Genomic DNA, 24,719 nt, shown 5'->3' with positions numbered 1-24,719 from the left:
CTCTCTCTCTCTCTCTCTCTCTCTCTCTCTCTCTCTCTCTCTCTCTCTCTCTTTGTGCTTCCCCTCCTCTCTCCTCCTGTTGCTCTCTGCAGGTATTTCTGCCTGTATAGTCTACATCAGTGATTGCAAACCACCTACCACCCCCATCAACCTGCTTAATACCTGCTGCTACAACTATTATTATTATTATTATTGTTATTATTGTTATTATCATCATGATTAATATTATTACATTAGTATTTCTTTACATCTCTGTGGAAATGCATTGTGCTCTTTCCTCCTGCTCTCTCTCTCTCTCTCTCTCTCTCTCTCTTTCTCTCTCTCTTTCTTTCTCTCTCTCTCTCTCTCTCTCGCTCTCTCTCGACCCAACGGGTCAAAGCAAATGGCCGCCCTCCCTGAGCCTGGTTCTGCTCGAGGTTTCTGCCTCTCTGTAATTAATATTACAAAGAGTACGATCTAGATCTGCTCTGTATGAAACATGCCCTGAGGTAACTTCTGTTGTGATTTGGCACTAAATAGATAAAAAATTGACGTGACTTGACTTTTCAGCATTTGCTCCATGTTTCCTCTTTTTCTGCAGTGCATTCCTGTATTTCGCTTGTGCGATTTTCATTTTCATTTTTGTCTGTTCGTCCTCTTAAGTTGCCTCGTGTTGAGCTCTAAGGGCTGCGGTGCATCTCACTCTCAGACAGAAAGCTAATGACCGAGTTTTTCCGAAATGAGTTTTACTGTATTCGGTTTACGGGTGATTTTACATTCATGACATGTTTCATTACAGTGCGAGTGCTGAAAGGATTCGCCTTCATTAGTTTTCGAGTTAGTTTTGTGGAGAGTCGAGCACTAAAATGAAGTAATTATAAAATTTTGAAAACATCAATGGTTATAACAGAGGTGCAAATAAGAAGGAATATATTTTAGAGAAGAAAGAAGATTATCGGTCTATAGCTTCTGTTATAGAATTGAATTTCCTGTGCATGTACTGTATAATTGAAGTGGAATAACACTTCTGTGCTATCGCAGTCATCAGGGAAGGAGGAACACTGACAGGAATGGGGGGTAACAAAGAAGGGGGGGGGCAAAAGAAAACATGGAATCCCACTCCTCAATTTTTCACTTTGTAATAGACAGAAGAGAAGAGACGAGCAGTAAGCACACACTTTCAAATACACCCGGACACACTAAGTGGATACCAAAAGCAAGACAACTTATCACAGGAGAAAAGTGTCAGTCTGAGTTTAAACACCAGCACAGCAACATCCTCATGGTGCCTGGTCCACTCCACTACCTGCTTCACAGCCATGGTCGTGCACAGTCAGTCATTTTAATTAGCCATCCTTGACATGGCTGCGATATATCACATGTGAACAGAGACTGCATGGAGGGGCTACTTGTTAGCGATAACAGCAGCAATGCCGGGGCTTGTAGTAGTCTGCGAGCTTCTCAGGCAGATAGAAAGTGAGTCACGGCTGGTAAAGTGAGCATAATTAACCCCAAGGGAGCAGGACGGGAGGCCTGGCAGCCTGCATGGGTGAGGAAGTCAGTAAAGATCGACCTGCGTGTATGTGTATGTGAGTGTGTATGTGTGTGTGTGTGTGTGTGTGTGCACTTGATAGCTGTGTAAAATAATTTTAATTTGCAGCGTGTGAATGCTGGGATGAAAGAAGAACAGGAGTAGAGTGATATCTTTCCTTTGAGAAGTAGCTAGACAGGCAGAGATTAACAATCGGACCAGCAGGTAACTTCAAAGTACCATGAAAAGATGACAGAGGATGATTGATGTGAACAGAAACATTTTTACCTTGAAATTTCTGGAAGTTCAAGGACGGCTAATATTTATTTCTTATTCTCTGCAGAATGACGTTTCTTCATTGGCACTTAGGATATTTTGTTCTTCTTCTGTGGTGTTACTTCATCTTTTCATTGTCACTAATATTGTTTGTAATGTATAACAAAATGTAATACTGTAATCAGTAATCTCTGAGTCTTCATCAGCAAATGAAGCCGGCTCAGGTGAGGGGATTTAATTCCCTGTGTCTGCTCAAAGATGTCAGGTCAAGTATTTCCATTTTATGTCACTTTATACATCTACTCCACTATATCTCAGAGGGAAATATAGTACATTTTTTAATCCAGTCCTTTTATTTGTCAGCTATAGCTGCTATGGCTACTTTTATTTTTATTTTTTATTATTTATATAATTTTATATTTACAAAAAGCGTATTATAAGATTATTGTAAAAGATTAAAACAGTGACTTTCAACCTTTGCTGATTCAAATAAATCTATTTGTTTCAGTTCAACAAATTTGCTGTGATTTATATTACGGTACTTGTAATACAATGTGTACTGCAGCCTGATGTTACTGAAAAGGCTGAGCCTTACAGGAAGACACAGCACTTGTGTTTTCTATTCTTTGTTTGTTTTCATGCAAGAAACAAACTCCCAAATCTGTGTGGGCGAAAACTGAAGCAAAATGAAGCCATATTGCTCATCCAGATTTTGCATGTACAGTTACGATACACAATTGTTTTTGCAGATGCAAAGCATTGATCACATTCACTGTGCTGTCTTTGCCTACTGTATGAACTCGATTGTTCTCCTTTCAAATATGATGTCTCACTCGCACAGTGGCTTTTGAGATTGTCCAACTGACCCAGTGCATTTAAGTCAACAGCACAGTTAACAAAACCCAACTGTTTGACAAGAGCATTGCACATAATGAGGGAGAACCATACATTTTACTTCCTGTAGACTCGCTTTTCTACTCCACAGGAGCGCCTTCTGCTTCCAGAGATGTAAAGTCTAACATATGAAGGCAATTCATCACACAGTGAGCAGGTCTGCCACGTCAGTGTGGGCCACCCCGGTAGCTTGCATGATTCAAAAGCTTTACATCTCTCAGGGTTTGAGCAACAAATTGCTTGAAGAGGATCCACAGTCCTGGCTGCAGAGGAAATGCACATCACTTGGGGCTCAGCACACCTTCTGCTGCTCCAGTCTTTGTAAACATATGCAGCAATTATGCACTATACCATCAGGAAGAGGGACTTTAAGAAGACATTGAATGCTCAGGTGACACATAAAGGACCTGAAGAACTGTTTTCATCCATTAATGGGATCTGATTCCCTGACAAACACTCATAGCTGATTATTTTGGTGGCAGAACAATAACAGGACATAGAAATCAAGAGACGTTATTCCCTTCTCCTGGTGCTTGACATCAGTGTGTTGACCTTTTTAATATGCACTTAATATGCTCAGCGTTTATTTATTCAAGGGTAAACGTGTAGATCACTATCCTGTCAACTAGCTCAGTAGGCATTGTTTCTTATCTGTCCTAACCATTTGTATGGGAGCACAACTGTGCAGAGAGCTCAACTCACTTACAGAGAAGGTAGAAAATGGCCTTGAAATGTTTTTACTGGAATCAATTGTCAAACTGTAAAAAAAAAAAAAAAAAAAAGCATTGGACAACAAATTCAATGACAGTGATTATAAACCACAAAATGATGAGATTCCATAAAGCAGAGCTCGACCGAAGGTATTCTCAAAGTGACATAGTGAAGTAACAAGGAAACCAAGTTTTTAAAAAAAAGCATAGAATAGCTGTGAAATAAGTGACATTGTGCTCCATGCCAGGAAAAAATGATGTATCACCAGTGAAAGATCAACAATGAGTTTCTCATACAAAGGACAGCACTGTAGTAAACATTCACAGTCTACACAAGTACAGCTAACAAAGGGTAAAATACACAACCATGATCCCAACAGTTAATAAAGGACGGATTGTAGAAAAATTAAATACCAATAAATCACAAATGAATAAACACAAAAGAGCTGTGATAAAAGCAGTAGCTCCAGATTGTGCTGCAACAAGGCCATTTGGGGAGTTGATAAAAGATGCCTGTCAATATTTGCTTGGACACAGATTTGACAAAATGATGGATTTACAAATGTCAGTTAAAGTGCTGTGGATCTGTGCCAGAAGGGGTTGCCACTGGCAACAGCACACCCAAATGGTATTTAGAAATGCTTTGCTGTCCTAACATAAAACTGCCACAATTTTCTGTCTTTTTACCAACGTATTATTATTTTTTAATACACATAGTAAAAACACATCAAAGCAGAGTTCATTTTAAATGTCGAGTACAACTATTGTGTTCCTTTTGTGCACATGAAACCTGTTTCAACAAGATGAACATCAAACTTCTCGCTACTATTTGGACTGCTTACACTCAGCCACTCAGCTATCCAGGGGTCAGGACGAGATGACAGCACTAACCAGACCTTAGAGGGATTAGCAGAGACGTGGCTAACCAGGCTAACACCAGGCAGGTACACAGGCAGCCGGTGAACGACATGTACAGAGAGACAATGGTCTGATGAGGCTAATGAGGCGCTTTTGACTCAACTAAATGTGATGTTATCTGTGAGCGTCACATTAACGGTCTCACACACCGTGTCAGTGTTAAGCTCTGTGACCAGGTTTAACAGGGTTTTTATATGATATAGATAGAGATATATGAGTCTCATGATAAGAGCTACATCTGGAATCACTGTTTGTAGACTTTTTGTGTGCCCTCTCCAGGTGAATGCCATGCAGACAATTCCAACTCTGCAAACCTCTACCTGACCCTCAAGTGCACCTCCAACTCCTCAAAGACACACTCCAGTGGACAAGAACTGGCACTTGAGTTTTGAGATCCCCTGGAGTAAATCGCCATCAGAGAAAAAAAAGAGCAAAAAAACAAAGAGCGGGCAACAGGACGTGAAAAGGACGTGGACTGATTCATCTGATTGTAGGGGAGATCCTAACCATCTGCCCTACACCAGGGAACAAACATCTCAGTGAAATTGCCAGGAAGATTGTTTTAACTCATCCTCTGCCATTTGGAGATGTTATTGAAGATCAAGTTGTAGATAGTAGTTATGACTCTCTCACCGAGCAGCAGTAGAGCTGAAAACCCGATGAGGGGGAAAACCTCCCTTTACCTAAAAAACAGACATCAAACACAAGACCCTCCCTTCCTAGACGATGTCACCGGATACATATGACTGCCATCAGGGGAAACTGTGGAGACTCAGAAACATACACAAGAATTAAAGAACACACACAAAAAACAGAAGCAAAGACACCAGAAGTGTTGAAGACAAAACGCTGGCAACTTTCTACACTCATAGAAGAAACCTATGTGGAATGGAAACCCCCTTTTCTTCTGGTAAGAGAGTGGCCATATCTGTTCGAGACGTGTGGTATGATGGCTCACTCCATGTAACTCACGGGTATGGATGTCGACAGAGGATCTGCGTCGTTTCATACTTCAAGTCCCGTGAGAAGAGGAACGCAGACGGGGGGGGGACACCCAACAGGCATGGAAATCGCCAAAGCGAAGAATCTAGATGCTGATCTTCTCCGGATGTCTTATCCCACTTTTGAATCATTTCATTGGACTGTGGCAAGATGTTCCTGATGGTGTCTGCCATGTGAAAGTTGATCAACTTCCAAGGACACCATGTTGTAGGAGTTGGTGTTTGCTGTTGGTGTGTTGTAGTGGTTGTGTTATGTATTGTGAGTCTGAATGATTTGGATGTGTATTGATGTATTTTCTGTTACTGAAGTATGGTTTAAAAACTGGTGGTTGCCAAAATTACTACTTGATAAATAATGTTTCAGGGCAAATTATTCACTACATGTAAAAAGCCTTTACCTTAATTAATTCCTGCACTTTCTGTTCTCTTGTAGCCGAGTAGCTCTTGTCTTGGAAGGCAGACATCAGCTACTGATGTTCATTCATTATTGTATCACACTTTATCACCTGCTTTACTCACATCCTGAAGTCTTTCAGCCTTTCTCTTGCTCAAAGACAAATTGATCGAGCATTGGCTGTCTCTGACTCTGACTAGATACTGTAACCTTTCAAATTTGCCGGTGAACTGCCGCAGATACCTCATATATCAAAAGATGCAATGAGACACGTCTAATATGAAGTGAAATTTCTACCTCCTGCAGGTACATAAATGCTTATTTGTAGCTGTGAACAGAACAGTTGTTGCTCTTGAATATGTTAATAATGTACAGACGTGCAACAAATGAAAGGAAGAAACAATGCAGGTCCTTTGCACGTGCATTGTCTTCTAAAGTCAGTCTGTGGCTCTGCAGTATTACACTAGATAAAGCTTTTGTCAGACAGCTTTCAGCAGAATAACGACAGTCAGAATGCTAACTGTGACATTACAAATAAATGACAACATGATAGTTTGAAACCAGTGTCTACCCCACATCTCTGTGCAGGTTTTTAGTAAAGCTAATTTCCCTAGACAGCTGATTATATAAGAGATGTTTACTTCTTGGGAATGAAGTGCAGTGTCAGGGAGTTTAAAAATGCAGTTTTCAAAATTGTTGTCATTGTTGCTGATTTTACATCGGCTTTGATTATTTTCAATCTTTGGTGGACAGCATAGTCTATTCTATACTAAGCTATGTTTTAGTGATAACAGAGTTGTAAGAATTGCAGCGACTTTGTGGTTCTTAGACACTGGGCACGATACTCATCAACAAGTCATTTCCCATCATGCATTTAACCTGTGCAGTCAATGGAGAGCAACAGGGGAACATGAGTCATGAAAACTGCAGCTGAGGTTGTCATTGCTCAAGTCAGTGCGTGTTATGAAGAAATCAGTAGTGATTGATTCTGCACAGACGCAGCTCATCTCGACCAAACTTTTTATCTTGGCCTCCAGTCTGTATCTCCAAGGAGGAGACTGTGGGTCTTTTTCTCTATTGATCTTGTAGCCAAGCATCTCTCATTTGGACGGTTACATTAGTGCCTTCTCCAGTTAGTGGACTGTATTTTGGCATTTCACATACAGTTTTTTCTTTTCCATCTCAAGATGTTGTGCATGTGGTGTAAAAAGCTATGCTATAGGGGTATTTCTGGTTTATTTATACCTGGATATACAGTGGCTTCAGAAAGTATTCAGACTCTGATTTAGGATAAAACTGATGTTTTTGCCCATTAAAATTAATTAAAAATCAAAAACTGAAATCTCCCAACGGTCTCTCTGACACAGACTCCTCTGCAGAGATGGAGGAAGGACAACCATGACAGCAGCACTCCATCAATCAGGCCTTTTAGAGAGGTTAGACAGAAGCCACTTTGAGTAAAAGGCATATGACAGCCCGCTTGGAGTTTGCCAAATGGCATTTAAAGGACTCTGAGAGAACGAGGAAAAAGATTCTCTGGACTGATGAGACAAAAACTTAACCGCTTTGGCAGAACTCCAAACACAATGTCTGGTGAACACCAAGCACTACTTATGACCTAACTAAGGCCATCCCTACCGTGAAGCATGGTGGTGGCCACACCATGCATGCATAAGGGACAGGGAGACAGGTGAGAACTGAGGGAAGGATGAATGCATCCAAATACAGAGAGGTCCTTGATGGAAACCTGCTCCAGAGTCTGTGTGTCTAAATGTCTGATAGCTGTGTTTCTCTTCCCATCTGAATTCTTTCTAGTGAAGTATCAACAAATTTGACACTTTGCTCAGCAGAGAATAACTTCTATTTTTCTCCAAACAAAGGCCCTGAAATCTAAGTCCATGTGAAGTACACAGCCTAACACAATGGATGACCTTCATCAATGTAACTAGACCCAAATGTCCTCTTCCCCACCACCCTGTGCGTCTTTTCAGCATTCACTGCTTCACATTCTGCATAATTCATGATATGTCAACAGATACAGTATATATTTTCATTCTGATGATGCAACATTTATCTACTGCAAACATAATTGACTCATTAACTGGAAATTTAACTCCAAAGGATCAAAAACACAAACCACCCACTCCAGCTATCTGTTTTAAAAAAAGAAAGAAAAAAAGACTAATTCTAGTACAGCTGACATTTCTGTTTAATTGAAGTGCTTCAAAGTCAGTGCAGTGACTTTGAAGCTGTAACACAGACATTTATACTGCAGCTCCCCCTAGTGTTCAATCGAAGATACTGCAATGAATAAACAAGAGTCATAACAGCACATTTTCAATGTATCTTACTGTTAAGATTTTTCGGGGGTTTTTTGTATAGTGTAGGCTCTGCCACAAGTATCAAGTTTAGAGTTGGTCAATTTGCATATCATGGAAATTAAACGCTAAATTATTAATTTGAAAAAAACAATCTCAAGGTCCACTAGCTTGTTTCAAAATTTTCATAATATGATCTTGAAACTACTTATTACTTATTACTGCTATTTGTACTTGACCTTGGAAACAACAGTTTGACAAAACAATCTCAAAGTGCCAAGAAAAAGCTGAAAAGATCTGTAAACAAGTTTTAAGATAGATAGATAGATAGATAGATAGATAGATAGATAGATAGATAGATAGATAGATAGATAGATAGATAGATAGATACTTTATTTATCCCCTTGGAGAAATTCATGAATATCAATATTATTAAATAATAATATTAAACAATAATATAGCAGCAAACAACTATTTTCTATATAAAGATATGGTGGAGTAATGGCGCCCTGAGTTTCTCTGTTCTTCCTTTTGGTATCTGGTCTGGCAGTGTTAGTGCGTGTACGTGTGCATGCTAGTGCAGGTGAGTCCTTCCTGTTAGACGATGTCCCTCCCGCCATTATAAACACACAGGGACCGCCCACGCGGGTGATGGTGCTTTGCAGGCGGCACCTCTCAGCTGAAAGCTACCTTCCTTTCCTCCGCTCACGTTTTTGGTGTTAAAAAAAGGGCCTCTGATAAAGAAAGAGATAAGACCAAAGCTCAGGTGGACTGGCCAGGGTGACTACCAAAAAGAATTTTAAAGTTTTTACCGGCGACTTAAGTGTCAACCATTTTGGATTTTTCCCCAGTCCAACCATGGAGCCAATACTGCTCTGGCTTTACCGAGGTAGAGAACCGTTAAAGCTGCAGAAGGGATCCAGTTTGACTAGAAATGGACTTTTCTTCTCCATGTGTAAGTAACATGATGGCTACATGTCTGTTTTCATTAGTTACCGGCTAAAGAAGCTATGATAACGCTAGCTAACATGCTACCGATGTTATGTGTGTGTGTTACGCGAATGTTGCTATTGCTAGCTGCCTTTGCTAGCGTAGCTGTGGAGCATGCTAGCGCGGGCTAACGGTTGTGACTTGATTTTAATTTGATATTTAATTTGTTATTTGTGAGATGCTGGTGGTTTCATGCGACATCCGATCATTGAACTTTCAAATACACGTCTAACTTTATTACTTTTTTGTTTAACTCATGCAAGCATTGTGTCTAAAATAGCACACACACATGCCTATCACATTGTTATTCCTGTCTGTTTATATAATGATAATAAATAATAATTTAGCTTTATTTAGCACTTTTCAAAACAAAGTTACAAAGTGCCGACTTAGCTAGCACGCCTGATCTCCTTGAGTCTGTGACTGTAACTCGACAATGTCCCTGTGCCCATGAAGTATGATTTTCGGTTGTTGGTGTGGAAGCGCAGAGCCCCCGACCCTGACCACGTCCAGCACTTTTGAGATGTATTGCTGCAGACTGCAGTGCAGCCTTTATCACTCATCACCGGCTGACCTCCCTAATGCTCTAGGGGCTGAATGGGAGAAAATCTCTGCAGCCAGGTTACAAAATCTTGTGGAAACTCTTCCCAGAACAATGGGGGTTGTTAGAGCAGCAGATTAGTGCTCATGGTTTGACATATTCAACAAGGACTGTACTTTGAGCTGAAAAGGTCATATTTTGTGATTAAGCTTGGCCATGATGTTAGGTAGAATGTAACAATGCACTATTTCCTTTTTTGAAAGAGTAATTAATTTTTTTTGTGCACCATGTCACTGTTGTAACAGACAGGTGTGGAGCATTAACACCATATTTTGAAAAATTGATTTGGGAAAGAAGTTGTAGAGAGAAATGTTCAAAAAAAACAAATCCCCAGCCTGATTTAATTTATACTTCACACATATTTCATACAGAGCAATGGGAGCCCACTCCTTATACTGCACTGCCACCTAGAGGGGATTTTGCAAAACAGCAGTCAGGAATTTAAAGCTGAATCATTGTTGAATGAAGTACTGGGTGATGACAGCATAATCACAGTTTCAAAGATTAAAAAACAGCCATTCAGGAAAAAAAATCAGTGAGGTTCGGGTTTAAATAAATTGAGTATCTTTTCTTTGTCTGACATGGTTTCATGAAGTCGTACAGTTACAACGAGAAGTCTAGAATCATAATTTTATTTTCTAACTTTCTGTTCCCCTCCGTCCTCATCTTCTTCTCAGTCCCAACCCTCCATCATCTGTCCTTTTCTATTATCTTTCCATCTGTTGTTGGTCCTTTGTTATCAATTTGCCAAAAAGAAAATTGGAATGGGTTTTATTGTAGAGTTGGTTTAGACAAACATTTCTTTCTGAGTGTCAATTTTCACTTGATGCTTTTATTTTTTCTTTGATATTTAAGCTTTATTGTGGAATGGAGTAGAATATGGACTAACTCTTGAGTAGTTTGATGTTGAATGTTTGGTATGTCCTTGACATTATATTGCACCTACGCCCAAATGTTCCTGAATTAAACAAATTAATTCAGTTATACAAAGTCAAACCAACCTAGAGTACACCCTCAAACTGCTAGAAGCAATTTTATGTTGTCCAATTGATTCAGCTGCAAATTGCAAGTCTCTTAGGGAATACTGGTTACCGGCCAAATTTAATAGTATGAAATAAATGGAATTAAGTTATTCTCAAGTGACATTTGTTTTTACATGGTTTAATGCCCAGAAACACATGATGTTGCTAATTGCCAAAAGTCTATATGCAGGTCATAAATGCAATTTATGTATGAAGAAGTATTTTCTTTAATGGAAATTACCTTGAGCTTAATGTCAAAGTGTCATTTTTAACATTTGAATCATAAAACCGAGGTGTGTCTTTTGCCCTAATAGAGCAATTCCATGGTTTACTGCCCACGTAACCCTTCAGTGCAACAAGATTGCCCTGTGGGACAATAAAGTGCACCTTACCTTAATTCTGGTCCCCCTGATGCTGCGTCTGTAGGTGAACCTGATGATTAAATGAACTCTAAACCTATATAATAACTAGCCTTGCATCTAATGGCGGTACCTCTTCTTTTTTTGCCACTGCCTCTGAGAGCAGGGGATTTTAAGTAAAACCCACTTTGAGATACTGTTAATCATAAATCTAAAAGCCACAAAAGGAAAAGTATGATAGTTGTTTACAATAATCGTTTCAGACAGCAGTCAAACTGAAATCCATCCCCTCTTCATTTCATTAGGAGGTGAGATGAATTCAGTTCCTGCCTCTCACAGAGTTCATATGATTAAACTTTGACCCGCAACACAGTGATGCTCCAGTGTCCAAACAAATTGAGAGAAAGGGTGAGGATGACCTCTCTTTCCGGAAATATTGATTGTTGTCATTTCTTGTTTGTAGAACTGCCTGTCAAAAAGCTGCAGCAGAGGAGAAAGGGGTGTACTGTGAGTGCGAGGACAGGGATAGATGATTTGTGTTTATTTGTGCAGAATGCATCAACAGTTACAATAATTACACATGAGGGTTGGTTTTCATATTGTCTCACAGGAGTCTATAAGCAAACTACAATTAACCACAGGACCTTGAACTGAGCATCTGTGTTATTTAGATATGAGCATACGGGGTATTGAATGAAATGGGGGAAAAAAAAAAAAGTACAAAAGAGGGAACACAAAGCACAGTAAATAAGTAAATAATGGGATAAACTAAAAGCAGCATGCTACAACCCAAGTATCAAAGCTCAGAAAAAACACAGCTGCCCCCACAGCGGTCATCTCAGGGTGTTCTCAGCCCCAGCGTCGAGCTGCATCAGAGGTGCAAATGATCAAAAACAAAATTTCCAATTACAGGCAGGCATGCAGACACTAATTATTCATAATGCAGAACACTGAATGGTAAAAAAAAGTGATTGCATATTAGTCTCAATATTCATTAACCATTACTAACCTTTAGTAAAGAAATTGTGTTCCTGCAGCATATACGACTTTCTCATTTTGACTCTGTCATGGCCTGTTTCTCAGTTCCCCCCCGACCCCCTGTTTACTTCCCACTGACCATGTTTTGTCCCTTATTTTCCCCAGACCTGCCATTTTCCATCTGCCCACCAGATGTCCCTGGACTTTCTCTTCCCATTTCCATCTGCTCACCTCTTTTCTATCCTCAAGCACCTGTGATTCCCCGCCCACTCACACCCCCCAACCTGAACCTTATCACCCAAGCTACTATTTATACCTGCCATTGTCACCAGCTCACTGTCAGTTCATCTGTGAATCTTCTTGAGTTTCCCCCCCACTGAATCTGCTTCTGCTGAATCTGCTTTTGTTTCTGAGCATTATCTTTCGCACCAGCTACCCAGAGTTTTGTTACCTATTGCCTGTTCCTGCTCATTTGCATCAACTCGCATGTCTGTTCATCCATCTGTCTGCCTGTTAGCCAGCGCTCTTTAATTAAAGCTATTCCACTGCATCGTTCTGTTTGGCATGTCTGCGTTTGGGTCCATCCTGCCTGTGTTGCTTCCATCAGTCGTGACAGACTAATACGCTCTTCCAGATAAACACTGTCCTTTTATACTCATTGGGCTGTTGACTTATTCAAGAATACAGCATAATAAAACTCTATTTCCTACATAAAAAAACATCAGCTTGGCACTTTCCAGTTCTACATGTTGCAGGAGAAATACCTGTAGCTATGTAGGAAACGTCTGCAATGGTTGTCATCCAGTGCACTTAACTAAAGGATGGAATCTGTAACTTTATGGAGGAGAGGTGACTGGAAAACCCTCTCTGGCAGTTTTGATGATAGTGTGGTAAACTCACATGGGAGATGTCCAAACAAAACAAGATATTGATGGTTTAACATCTAAATAGACTTGTGTCATATAGCACCCTCTGACCTCTGTTAAGCTTCTGACTGGTTCTCACAGACTATAGGCCTTTTCCTCTTTTTGCTTCTCATTTCTTACTGTGACACACTGGGATGAACATTTAGACTTGCTGTTTTTGTTCAGAGGTGTTGGATCAGATAAAAAAGTTGGGGAAAAATGGTCTGAAGTGCAGCGAAGTTAGCCGCTGACAATGTGGTCGCCATCCTCCTGAGAAAAGCTGGAATAAAATTCCCATGTTTTTCAAACCCAAACATTAGCTAGAAAATCAGTTTTTAAGTACAAGGTGTAGTGCATCACATCACACCATAATAACATTTCATCTATGGACTGAAATGATCCCTTTTTGAATGAGCAAAAATAATATTCAAGTGGAGACAAAAGCACAACTCTCTTATCTAAATGAGATTCATAAAACTCCTGTAGTAATGGCAAATTTGTCACCGGTGTCACTGAGGAGTCAGAGATGAGCATCCACTGGTAATCACTTCAAACGTAACTACATCACTGAGAGTAGAAAGATTCATTAGTTCATGTCTGACACAGCTGTCATCTCAATAATTCAATTCAAGTAGATGACGGTTCAGAGTTGATAGTTTTGTGTTTTCAAATTCTTTCACTGGCTGCCATTGCTTTATGTCCTTTTTTTTTTTAAAAACTTTTTCTTTTGCTTTACGGTGAGAAGGAAATTGTACCATAAACATTCAAGCCAGCATTGCAATATTTTCTCCCACAATCTCAATACTCCCCGTTGTCTGCCTCAATCCTGTATCTTGCTGAGATATTGCAAATGGGGTCCAGTGGTGTTATGAGCCTGGAAAAAACAAACAGTCAAGCAAAATGAAATTTAGACCATGTCTGTGTGACTGCAGCACAAAGATGTGAAAATAATATTGTGCCTGTCTTGTACACAAGGATTTCTTCACAGTAAGTCATGAGGAACGGGTGTTTGGAATCTATCTGTGATACAGCAATCGCAGTATCTGATCAAGAGTTTTCAAAGGTTCAAATCATACTCTGCTTGTATCAAAACATTTCTATTACAGAGGTTATTTGATAACTGAACAAATGTTCTGTTTTCTAAAGATTTCTGCTAGTCAAAACAAGCCTGCTCAAAAATTTTTTAGGCATTGTTTTCACCCAAGATAGCAAACTGTTTTGATCTTGACTGTGATTCTTTTCTCTCTCATTATCTATTCTCTCATTATCTATAGATAACAATTCTTCTGTAAGCCTGTTATCACTATAATGATTTAAAGGAAATTTCTTTTTCAGCGCAGGGTTTCATTGTCCCAGCTTTGGCTAGTTTATCTGTGTAGGTTATCGAAACACTCACTGTTTCCATGCATCCCTGTAGAGACGGTGAACATGAGTATTTTTGCTGGAAACAAATGTACAGTGGCGCCAAAACTGGCCCTATATGGTTTTAGATATGTTCAGTCCTAAAAAGCAGAGGTCTTTTTTCAAAGGTCTAAATCGCTGTTATTTTTTCTTCAATAATTCCTTAACATTGAATATCCTTAAAATAAAGCACAGGTAAATTTTTAGGTGTTGAAAAAACATGTGAGAGTTGTATTCCTTTGGCCTCATTTGACTGTTATAACGGTCTCTGAATTATGAGCTTCGTTCATTATCATCAGTATAAGTTTTGCCGCTTACACTGCAAAAAGAATTCATAAATAGAAAGAAGTGTTTGTGTGCTCAATGTTTCCTTTAGCATCGTTCAATATCCTTATTATTTATTGTGAGACATCCTGGAAACTAACTAATTACTAATCACAGTGTGTTAGAGCCTGTCTGGGAGCCCCGTTTAGACGTCTCTAGTGTCAATAAACGAACTTTACATTTGCAGTGATTGTACTGAAGTAAACTGACGCATGTTTATGCCTCTCATCTGTAAGAGCCGCCATTTAACGATCGGTTAAATTGTGCGTCTTTCTTTTCTGTGCCTGATAACTTGTGGAACAGGCAGTGTTTTTTTAATGCAAATTGACTGATTAGGGGAGTCTTAGTCCATTTATGGCTAATTGTGGGAGCTGAAGTGAGGCTTGTGTACATGTGCCCAATTTCTTACTGCTAACACACAGCTTTATAATTTCAATGGAAAGAATGCGTATGCTTATATATGGTTTTGTGCAGCCATATTTTTAATCATGAATCTATACAGAGTTTTATGCATCTGGCCGCTGGATTCTGTAACACTTGATGTCTTTTGTAAGACAGTTTCATTGTACTTTCCTTTTCAGTCTTACCAGAAAGAGTAGCTGCAGAGAACAGGAAGGGAGAACACAACATTTAGGAAGAGAACTGTAGGCCTAATCATGTTACTGTTATGACGTAAAAACACTTGTAGACTGTTTGCTATCCGTGGTCCACTCTTAGGTTTAATCTAAAGCATCAAAATGAGGAAAGATCAATAGCTTTGTCCTACACTGGTGAGACTTATAAGACCTGACCTCAGCTTCTCTTCAGTGTTTGTAAAGGCTCATTTCATATCTCATCAGGTCAGACCCTTGTCTTCCAATAGGGGCTGAGGTTTGGGCCAGCTCCCAGTGCTACCCAACACCATAATGAACCTTGGTGGCGATAATAAGGGGTTGAAGGAAGAGATTAATTTTTAATGAATGACTCCCCAAATGATAATGGTTTCCTGAGGACTGTCATTAAATACTTTAATGATGACTTTGACCATTGCCATCCACAGGGCACTGCGGAATAGTCCCTGGGGAACGCTTTCATTACGGCCTGATTTGAGCAATGTCCTTTAAAATTTTGTCAATGCAGCAAACAGTGGTGTTTCTTATTCCTATCATCACATGCATAAATGAAAACATGTTTTTACTTGTTAAAATCTTGTGGAAATGCAACATATTTCAATTAAAACGGTTAAAGATTTAAGAACATTATAAATTATTCATAAACCACATTACTCAGAGGTAAAAAAGTGAAAGTGGGCGCACCAAAAATATTAGTAACCATCCCTCATTGCACAGGAAAACGTGTACTCGTAACCATGCTGAAGTATGGTAGGTGAAAGTTGAACCAGGAAGATGGTGTCTTGACTGTGACAGATGTTTTTACAGCTGAAAGTTTGAGTGGTAATTTTACTAATTGCCTTCATTTTCTCTTCCAGATCAGTCCGGCGAACCTGGAAGTGTGTTGCTATCATCTGACTGCTCATGTTTATTGCCTACTCAGACTTCTGATTTCAGCAAGTAACGCGGTGAGTACAATGTTATTATTTATGATGTACAGTACATATGAAAATGAGATTCGAGTTGTATTAAAACTGCCATTATCCTTTAAAATAATCCCAGAATATATTGGTTTAGAGGCAGAGAGAGAGAGAGAGCGAGAGAGAGAGACTGGACAGGTCTCCCCTTAATCCAGTAAATAAGGAAAAGTACACAAATATGTAAATAGTCGCATCAATCACATTTTTACCCACGGCAAAGTTGGTGCCTTCAGTGTGACTGACTTGACTGTCTTTGACTGGGGGGGAAGAGGCAAAAGGTGAACAAGGCCTGAGAAACAAATCTGTAACTTTCTGACAGCAAGGGCACAAGTTAACCACTTAAGACGGAGTGACATGCAGACAGAAACAAATATTTTAACCTTCTCTCTGGGCTGCCATCAACTCCTGAGGAGAAAGTAAACACAGCAATAGAAAGCTATAAATGTCCCATGGAGATTGACACCAGGAAACTGAATAGCAATATCTTTCCTTGTAAATAACCTGGACGCCCTTGTCAGTCTGACTCAGATCAGTACCTTGAGGGACGTCTCTCAATATGTCTGCATCTTGGCCCGGTGCCCGCATGATAGAGGGCACATTGGACCAGGGGACTGCCAGCCATTCGGTGGAGTGTAACTAAAAGAGGCGGAGGCAGAGATGGAGTGAAGGAGAGGGGTTATTTTGAAGTTTGGGCACAGTAAGATACTGACTCACATTAAGCCTCCATGACAGCCTGCTGACAAGCTGCAGCTGCGGGCAGAGATTCCCCTGCAGCTCCGGGGGAAGCTGCAGGGTGAGCATGGATGGAATCAACAGCACTATGAATTTCATCACTTACTCGCCTGCCATGACGCGCACTTGTTTGATGCTTCTTCAATTTCTGCATCTAAGGCTCATGTTGCAATTTTCCTCCTTCTACTTCTTTTTTTTTTTTTTTTTTTGAATCTTTCAGAACTTGAACTCGTATACTGTAAACATGAATCCCCACATTTTAGAAGCTACATTTTTCGGTGAAAATGCTCTCTGAAAAAAAAAAAACAGGTGGCTGTACCATGTAAGGGCCAATCGGGTTATTTCTGTGAAAGTGCTGTATTCAGTGTATTTGCTCTCTGAGGCAAAGCAAATTTGTGTGCCGATTTCACATAGAATTAAACTATGGTAAACTCTGACATGCAATCTCATTGACAAACAGCAAATTGTCTTGATTGTGCCGAAACCTGAGGGACTGAGATAATTAAACATTTAGAAAGCTCTCATATTAGCTGTGCCTAACAACCTTATCCCTCTCTTCTTTTCAACCGAAAATCAGTGTTTTTATCCAGATTGCCACAAACAAAACCAGTTCCAATCAACATCACTGACACTGCACAACCTGCAAGATGCCAACATGGCACCACCTTTTCTGAGAGTATATGCAAATAAAAGTCGCTGCTCCTCTCTGTGGTGTTAGCAGGTTGTGTCTTTCATAGAAAGAAACTCTGGTACTGAGTATGTGGGCAGTGTGAGTATTTTTTATTTTTTTTTCCTCTCAAGTGCCAAATGAGATCCATGAATTTGAGTACTCATGTGCTTTTCACATGAACCGCGAAGCGATCAGATCAGTCATCATTATACACATTTCAGTTCTGTTAATTCATCACAGTGGAATAAGGACAAGCGGCACACAAGACGAGTAAGCAAGTCTTGGAACTTTTGGAATAAAGTTTGATTCAAACAGCAGGAATGTGAATTTAGTGTGAAAACAGAAGGCATGCCTACAGTGTTATGTCACATTACACAAGAACAAGTGCATACCACGTTGTGCACGACCAAAGTGTGTTTCAAAACCCTGGAGAAAATACGAATGTATCAGCCAACATATTTGGCAGTCAGCATTACTTAACATTTGGCTCTTTTATCACTTACATTTTTGTTAAACTTTTCCAACATTAACACTGTTTTATATTTATAATACAGCTGTCCTGTTGCTGAGTTCTTTAAAGCCACCTCGAGTAATCTACCTATACCTCCAATAATAATAATAACTAATCATACTACTAGCTTCTGATGATGGAGCATTAGCGTTTGAGAGCTTTCCTTTGCTTTATACCGCATGCTGCTTAATACCACCACTGGGCAGGGCAGGGGAACACACCGGGGGCACCTGGTGGACAGGTGAAATATGACAGACTGAGTCCTACTTCAGGAGCTGCTGCCTGCATTTCAAGATCAAATATGCTGTAAAAGACTGTAAACACAGAGCCCTGCTGTGCTACTAAATGGACGTGGATGAGGACAGCATTGCGTGGACAGTGGATTGCACATACAATTCAAAATGACAACCTCTCGACAGCAACAGCTGTATTTGGCTGAACAAGAAGAAACAGTATCATTGTGTCTTAATATTCTCTGAAAGATAAATTATACAGATGTGGGTAGCAATGGCTCTCTTTTTAAAACCTCTTGTCAAAACACAGCTTGAGACTAAGGACAGGAAGAGACATGAGCACACTTAACTGTTCAGATTATTCATGACAGTGTCTGTGAGAACACAAACTCCAAAGCAAGCAAAGCGAAAGATACAAATGAGGCAAAGGAGCACAGACAATAATTATCAATAATACATCAGGGGCAGAGGTGTATCACATCTCTGTGACATTAAGATCCTTGAGGATGCTATGATCGCTTATTTGTTTTGCCTGGCATACTTTAATGTTTAAACAATATCAAACAAGACAGTAATGAACCTCATGCATATTGATTATGTATTTAACTGCTACTTCTTCATCTGAGGCTACCGGTCCATTATATCTTTATCTTCCCATATAAACAATAGAGAAGCATCTGTCAGATGCTTGTCACTTTAATTTTCTGCATAGTAAGCACACTGTACTCCAATCACTTAAACTAGTGGCTCAGAGAATTCATGCACTATGTAAATCATGTTATCCTGTGCTGCTGCAGAGTTGCAGTTCTTGCATATAACATGTAAGACTTTGATTTGTTCTTGTCTCTGTCCCAGACTTACCTGTTATTTTACTTGACAGCTCTCTTTCTACATCTCAGTTTTCGCATATATTAATCACCTCTAACCGAATCAGGCTGCTCAAACGGAAACTTTCCTCTCACCTCCTGTGGATTAGCCTCTTTGCTCTGTGTCAATCAATGATAAAGTTGTCTCTTGCTGTTAGCATTACAATTCTATCACCATAGTATTTTTTGATGTCTTTATTGATGTACCACATCAGTGTAGTTAGTCGTGACAGTAAAAGAATATGAGGTTAGTTCTTGTTTTTGCATTTCACATTACCTCGATTTTATATATATATTTTTTGTTGTTGTGGTGCTTTCTGTCCAACCCTTAATGTGTTTGTTTGGAGTCTGTGTGAGATACATGTATAAAGGATGGAAAGAAGATGCCGGGAGAGTCATTGTTATGTGCAGGCACTAAAAGGTGTAGGGGCCGTGGGCCTAGAACCTTTGTTGCCTGTTGCATCCTCTGTTCTTGATGTTATCGCTCTCTCCTTTGTGAACTCTTTGATAAAAAGAAATGCTAAGGCTTACTTTTAAAGGGCACTTATTCGGAAGTGCTGGTATAGGCTGGAAAAAGCACCCATGGGGAGAGACTTTTTAGAACGTGCTGGTGAGCTTTGTACAATGTTTTTATTTATTTATTTATATATATATATAACCTTTCCAGCCTGAAAAGACATTGTTGCATGCATTTCTGACCTCTCATCAACACTTAATAATTTGTAAAATTTTTGGAGGTTTAAATATATATACATATATAGACACACACACACACACACACACACACACACACACTCACATAAAATTCAAAATAAAGTAAGACTGAACAATGAAACGGCTCTAGAGGCCATGGGGGCATTGCCGATCCATCACATTGCGAGTAAGCATGAGCTCACTAAATATAATTGGTACAGTATCTTGAGTGCTCAATAAATGTATGAAATTTTCAAACTGATTTTTCAATGTATTCTACGGCACAAACTGGAAAGTTCTAATATCTCTTTAGGTAGGCTTCTGTGCAGCTGTTGTTTCATTGTGCCAGCACCTGACCTGACTGGAGAGTGGTTTTGAAAAGCTCAATTTCTTTTGGTTTGAAAAACACTGGCTTAGTGTGGGTTGAAAGATACCACAGAGAGGAGACCATTTGTTTTCATGTTCAACCTGCTCGCTGTGACGTGAGCGACGGTCCCAGTCTGCTCCATTATCCCTGGCACAAAAACTCAGCTCATCCACACCTGTTCAGCATGTGTGAAACCATGTCGAGTATATGTGTGTGTGTGTGCATGTGTGAGAAAGAGGGAGGGAGAGAGCTGCTAAAATGCCACATTGTGAGAAACTTGCAAACATTTATATGCTGGGCCATGACTATATATTACTATAATTAGTTTAACATTTCAGGCCATAATCCCACAGATGGAAGTTATGCACTACTGACTCCTCAGTTAAGCACATCCACCAAATGTCTCACTGAACGCCTCTGAGAACCAATGCTAAATCACTAAGATGACCTGATCCAGCTGCAGCTTTCAGGTCCTCGTGTCTTCTCTAATCTCTGCACCAAGGACAAGAAAAATCTTTTTGTTAGAGCCATATCTCCATTATACACCCTGCACACTGATTTTTAGTAGTGTCATCCTGGTTATCATTTAGATTTTAAACTCTGCATGTGCTTCTTATGCACATGTTCTCTAAAATACTCACCAAATATTAGAACAAGGAGGGAAGAAAATTAAGGAAGTGGCTTGTTTTGAAAATGACTGCCACAAAAAAAAAAAGAACTGATCATATGCAGTGGAGAAAATATTCTCCATAATTTTCTCTAACTGAGGAGGCTAGATCGTTAATATGTGGTGAGATTTTTTTAATCGTCTTGTATAATGGTTCGTTTTTAGATGACTGATATGTTTGTTTACTAACAGACATGATCTTGCAGCCCCCCCCCCAATGGAGGACTCTGTTTTCAGACTATGTGTCTGAACTGCTATCAGATGACAGAGCTGCCGTAACATTATTGTTATTGGTGCTTCTAGAGTTCTTTAATTATTTGTGCTGAAATGGGTGTTAATTGTGTTGGAACGATAAGCTCTTAAAATGTCATCTGTTACTTTTTAATTGCTTCCAGTGTTATGTCTTTAATTAAATTGTATTATCTTTATTTCCTGGTTCAGACACTGGGTTTTTAAAAACAGTTGGGCGGTGATTCTTCACATCAAGAAAATGGGGACATGAAACACTGCTACATCTAGGCATCACTTTAGAAGTGTGACAGCCATTAGGCTAACTGTTGTTGAAAGAAGTATTTTTGTAATTATAAACATAAAATATAAAAACGCAGAATACAGCATAAATTCTGAGTCATCTAGGAATATGGATTTTGCTTAAAGTGGCCATACCTTGGCCATACCAATTTGCATTTTAATTTGAGTTTTATTTGTTGGATGACAAAATCCAACATTCAGTTCAGTTCTAAAATGTTATTGTTCAACTCCAAGGGAATATTCTTGGCACCTTTCTGGGTAATTAAACCATGCTGCCAGAAATCCTGGTGTTTTTTTTTTTTGTTTTTTTTTTGTTATTGTGACCCCCACCATGGAAACTGCCAAAACAGTCCAAACCTTTGCCAAAATCAAAGTATTTCTTTCTAGTTGTGACCTTTTTTTTTCCTCCCCCTTCTCACCGGAACTTTCTCTTTCGTGAAATACGTCAATGGTCGCTCTTTGGCCTCTTCTTATTGTTGCCAGCACAACATCACATCAACACAGTCTTGACCAGACCCTTCCACTCACCTAGACTACTTAAAACTACAAACTTCACCACAAACCTGTGTTTGAGTATTATATTTGGTTGCTTTGCTGCATTTCAGAGCCACAAGCATTTTCTGCCAACTAAAAGACACAGTATGAAGACTTATGAGAAAAACATATGATGGGCAGTGGGTTTGGTTTCTGCTCCATAATCTTTTAACTCTTTGGACTGGCTCAGATATGGCTCAGGTGTCCCATTATATTTAAAACTGCATTGTTGAATTTTTTTTTTTTTAATGATTGCTTCGTCATCTTTGATATTAACTGACTTAATGCAAATAATGATGTGAAATAATCCGCAGCTGTTTTTAGCCTTCTTTGGGGGGATTTTTTAAAGAAGAGATAAACTGTGCACTTTTTTAGTTCAAGGAGACTTTGGTATCACACTGCAGAGGATGTCCTATTTCCAGAGGAAGTGCACTAATTAGGCTGTGGATTTGAGACTTTCTCTGTGCCCACATGATGAGGCGGATTTCCTCCAGACTCCAGCTCAGGTTTATACCTCACAGTGAATGGAATCAGCAACTTTTATTGGATAAAGCCATCTTATACAAGAATTCCATTTAAAACTGAGGCAATGCTAGAAATTCTTGTTTCACACATATGACCCTAATAAAATAACAGACATCTACATGTGTTTTTGTTTTTAAAATTTTGTATTATTTTTGCTTGTTTAAAGTGTAATAATAACTGTTTAACACTGTTAAAGTCCTTCACTCAAAAACGTACTTCATGCTTCTTCCCTTCGATGATTGACCTTCACTGTGCCGGATGATGTAGGTTCAGCTTCAGAAAGCTGTTTTTCAAATTCATCTGCTGAAGAGGGAAAATGTGTTCGTTTAAATATGCAACTTAAACGTGTGATATTCAGTCTCCAGTGTAGTCTACATTGACTCAGAATGGATCTTTCAGTGAAGTGGATTTTTCAAATTTTTAATATTTCTTTTTAACAATTCAACTTTTTTATGAGGAACAAACGCAAACTTTCATTAACCTACAACTCTCTTGTTTCGCGCAGCAGTAGCAGCAGCAGCTGTTCTCACCAAAACAAAAGCTGTAGTGAATCCACTGCCTGATCAAGCACCAAAAATCAAAGAAAAAGTTAACAACTAGCTGTGAACACAGTGGACCAGTAACCAAAAAGGTAGCTACTGTTCTCAAGAGTTGGTACGAACTAAAACGGGGGACAAAGTGAAGCGAATATTGGATTTAGGCGGCCACAATGGAATGAATGTTGAGTGCTCTGATGCTAACCAGTGTATTTAGTGAGTGTTTAGATTCATATGGATGAACAGAGAAGTGGATTATACTGCAGCAGGGGTTTGAGAATTTTCTATGGAGGCTTTGATGTTGTTTTTTTTCCCATTGTAGCTGAGATGGAGCCAAGCTAGTTCCAACTGAAAGGAGCAACCTACACATGATTTTACAGTCACTTCTCCACTTTATAGGTGAATATTTGATACTATAAGGTAGATTTTTAGATGGAGTATCACTTTATACTGGCGCTTAGCTAATGAATAACAACCTCTAACTGAACACCTTTTAGCCAGTTAAACCACTGTTATACTTCAACCCATGGCTACATGCTACATTGAATTAGCTAGCTTTTTAAAAACAGCAGGTTGAGCTGAGCACCAAAAGAAAAACTGCCCTTGATGGTCTGTGTCGCATGTTTTTCTCATTTCCCTTTTAAAATAACAAAACAGAAACTTGATTTCAGGTTTTCACTTCTGCCTGACTTAGCATGCTATTTCAGTAATTTCCAAGGAGCTAAGCTTAGCATTCGTCATCATTCAGGGGCTGCTTCCACCTTTGATGCCCATAAATACCAGTTATTAGTCTATGCATTAAATACAAATGAACATTTTAACCCTGCTGTAACACTCGATATAATAACAATCTACCTGTACCTCCATTATTAAAAATGAATAATATTACTAGCTTCTGATGATAGTGCAGTGGATTTTATGAGAGCATATGACTTTTCACAAAAAACACAGGTTTTATCTCTAAACAATGGCCTCATACCTGGCAGGTATGATAATGAGTTAATGAGGTGCAGCTGGTGAGGCAGGCAGCAGGGCCGGCTAACGAGGGAAGGAGCCACAGGTGTGCAGGGGAGCGCACTGGTGGAGAGGTGAGGAATGACTTCTACTGAACCCCTTGCTCTAGGTTTCGTTTTAAGTAGGTGAAACTAGTAGGTTAGAGATTACACACAAAATGGAAATAATGGAAATGTCGCTCCTGGTTGCTAAAAGATTAAAACTGACTGCCATTCCCGCGGCAACAACCTAGCTACTCTGAGTTTTCTCTCTGAACCAGATGGCAGACAGCAGACAGCAGAGCGGCGACCCAGGTTGGCAAATGCAAATATCTGTTTCTTTTTCGAGTTCTACTTCTACACTTCTGCTTGTAGGTGAAGTTGATTGTATGTAGTCCACTGTGCCACCCACTTAATGCTTCAAAGGTAGGTTTTGATTGCTCTTTTTTTTTTTTTTTCTTTTTTAAGTCTATCCATGAACAACTCTCACATGCAGCATGTAGAGTTGGGTCGATTTTAATTATTCCACCTCCCCATACTGGCTGTGAAGCTGTACCTTTTTTTTTTTTTTCTTTTTAAAAGACTGCACTGTAAGAAGTTCCAGCTTTCAGCAGAGGCTGATGTCAGGCTTGATCAGTCTGAATTACTCAAACCGAGTGGCTCCTTCACATACAGAGAGGGGTGTGGGCTG

General features: G+C 39.5%; 1 protein-coding gene across 1 annotated transcript in view; it reads left to right on the top strand.

The window, feature by feature from the left end:
* Window positions 1-8,727: 8,727 nt before the first annotated feature.
* ncam1a (neural cell adhesion molecule 1a) overlaps window positions 8,728-24,719 on the top strand; it is a 257,551-nt gene continuing 241,559 nt past the window's right edge. The window contains exons 1-2 of the mRNA XM_056398208.1: window positions 8,728-8,976; window positions 16,070-16,159. The gene's annotated coding sequence lies outside the window, so the exon portion shown is untranslated. The remainder of the gene's footprint in view (window positions 8,977-16,069; window positions 16,160-24,719) is intronic.

This window comes from Seriola aureovittata, chromosome 15 (assembly GCF_021018895.1).
Source record: "Seriola aureovittata isolate HTS-2021-v1 ecotype China chromosome 15, ASM2101889v1, whole genome shotgun sequence".
Classification (NCBI taxonomy): domain Eukaryota; kingdom Metazoa; phylum Chordata; class Actinopteri; order Carangiformes; family Carangidae; genus Seriola; species Seriola aureovittata.
The sequence above is the reverse complement of the archived record's forward strand: the minus strand, read 5'-3'. Positions and strand labels throughout refer to the sequence as shown.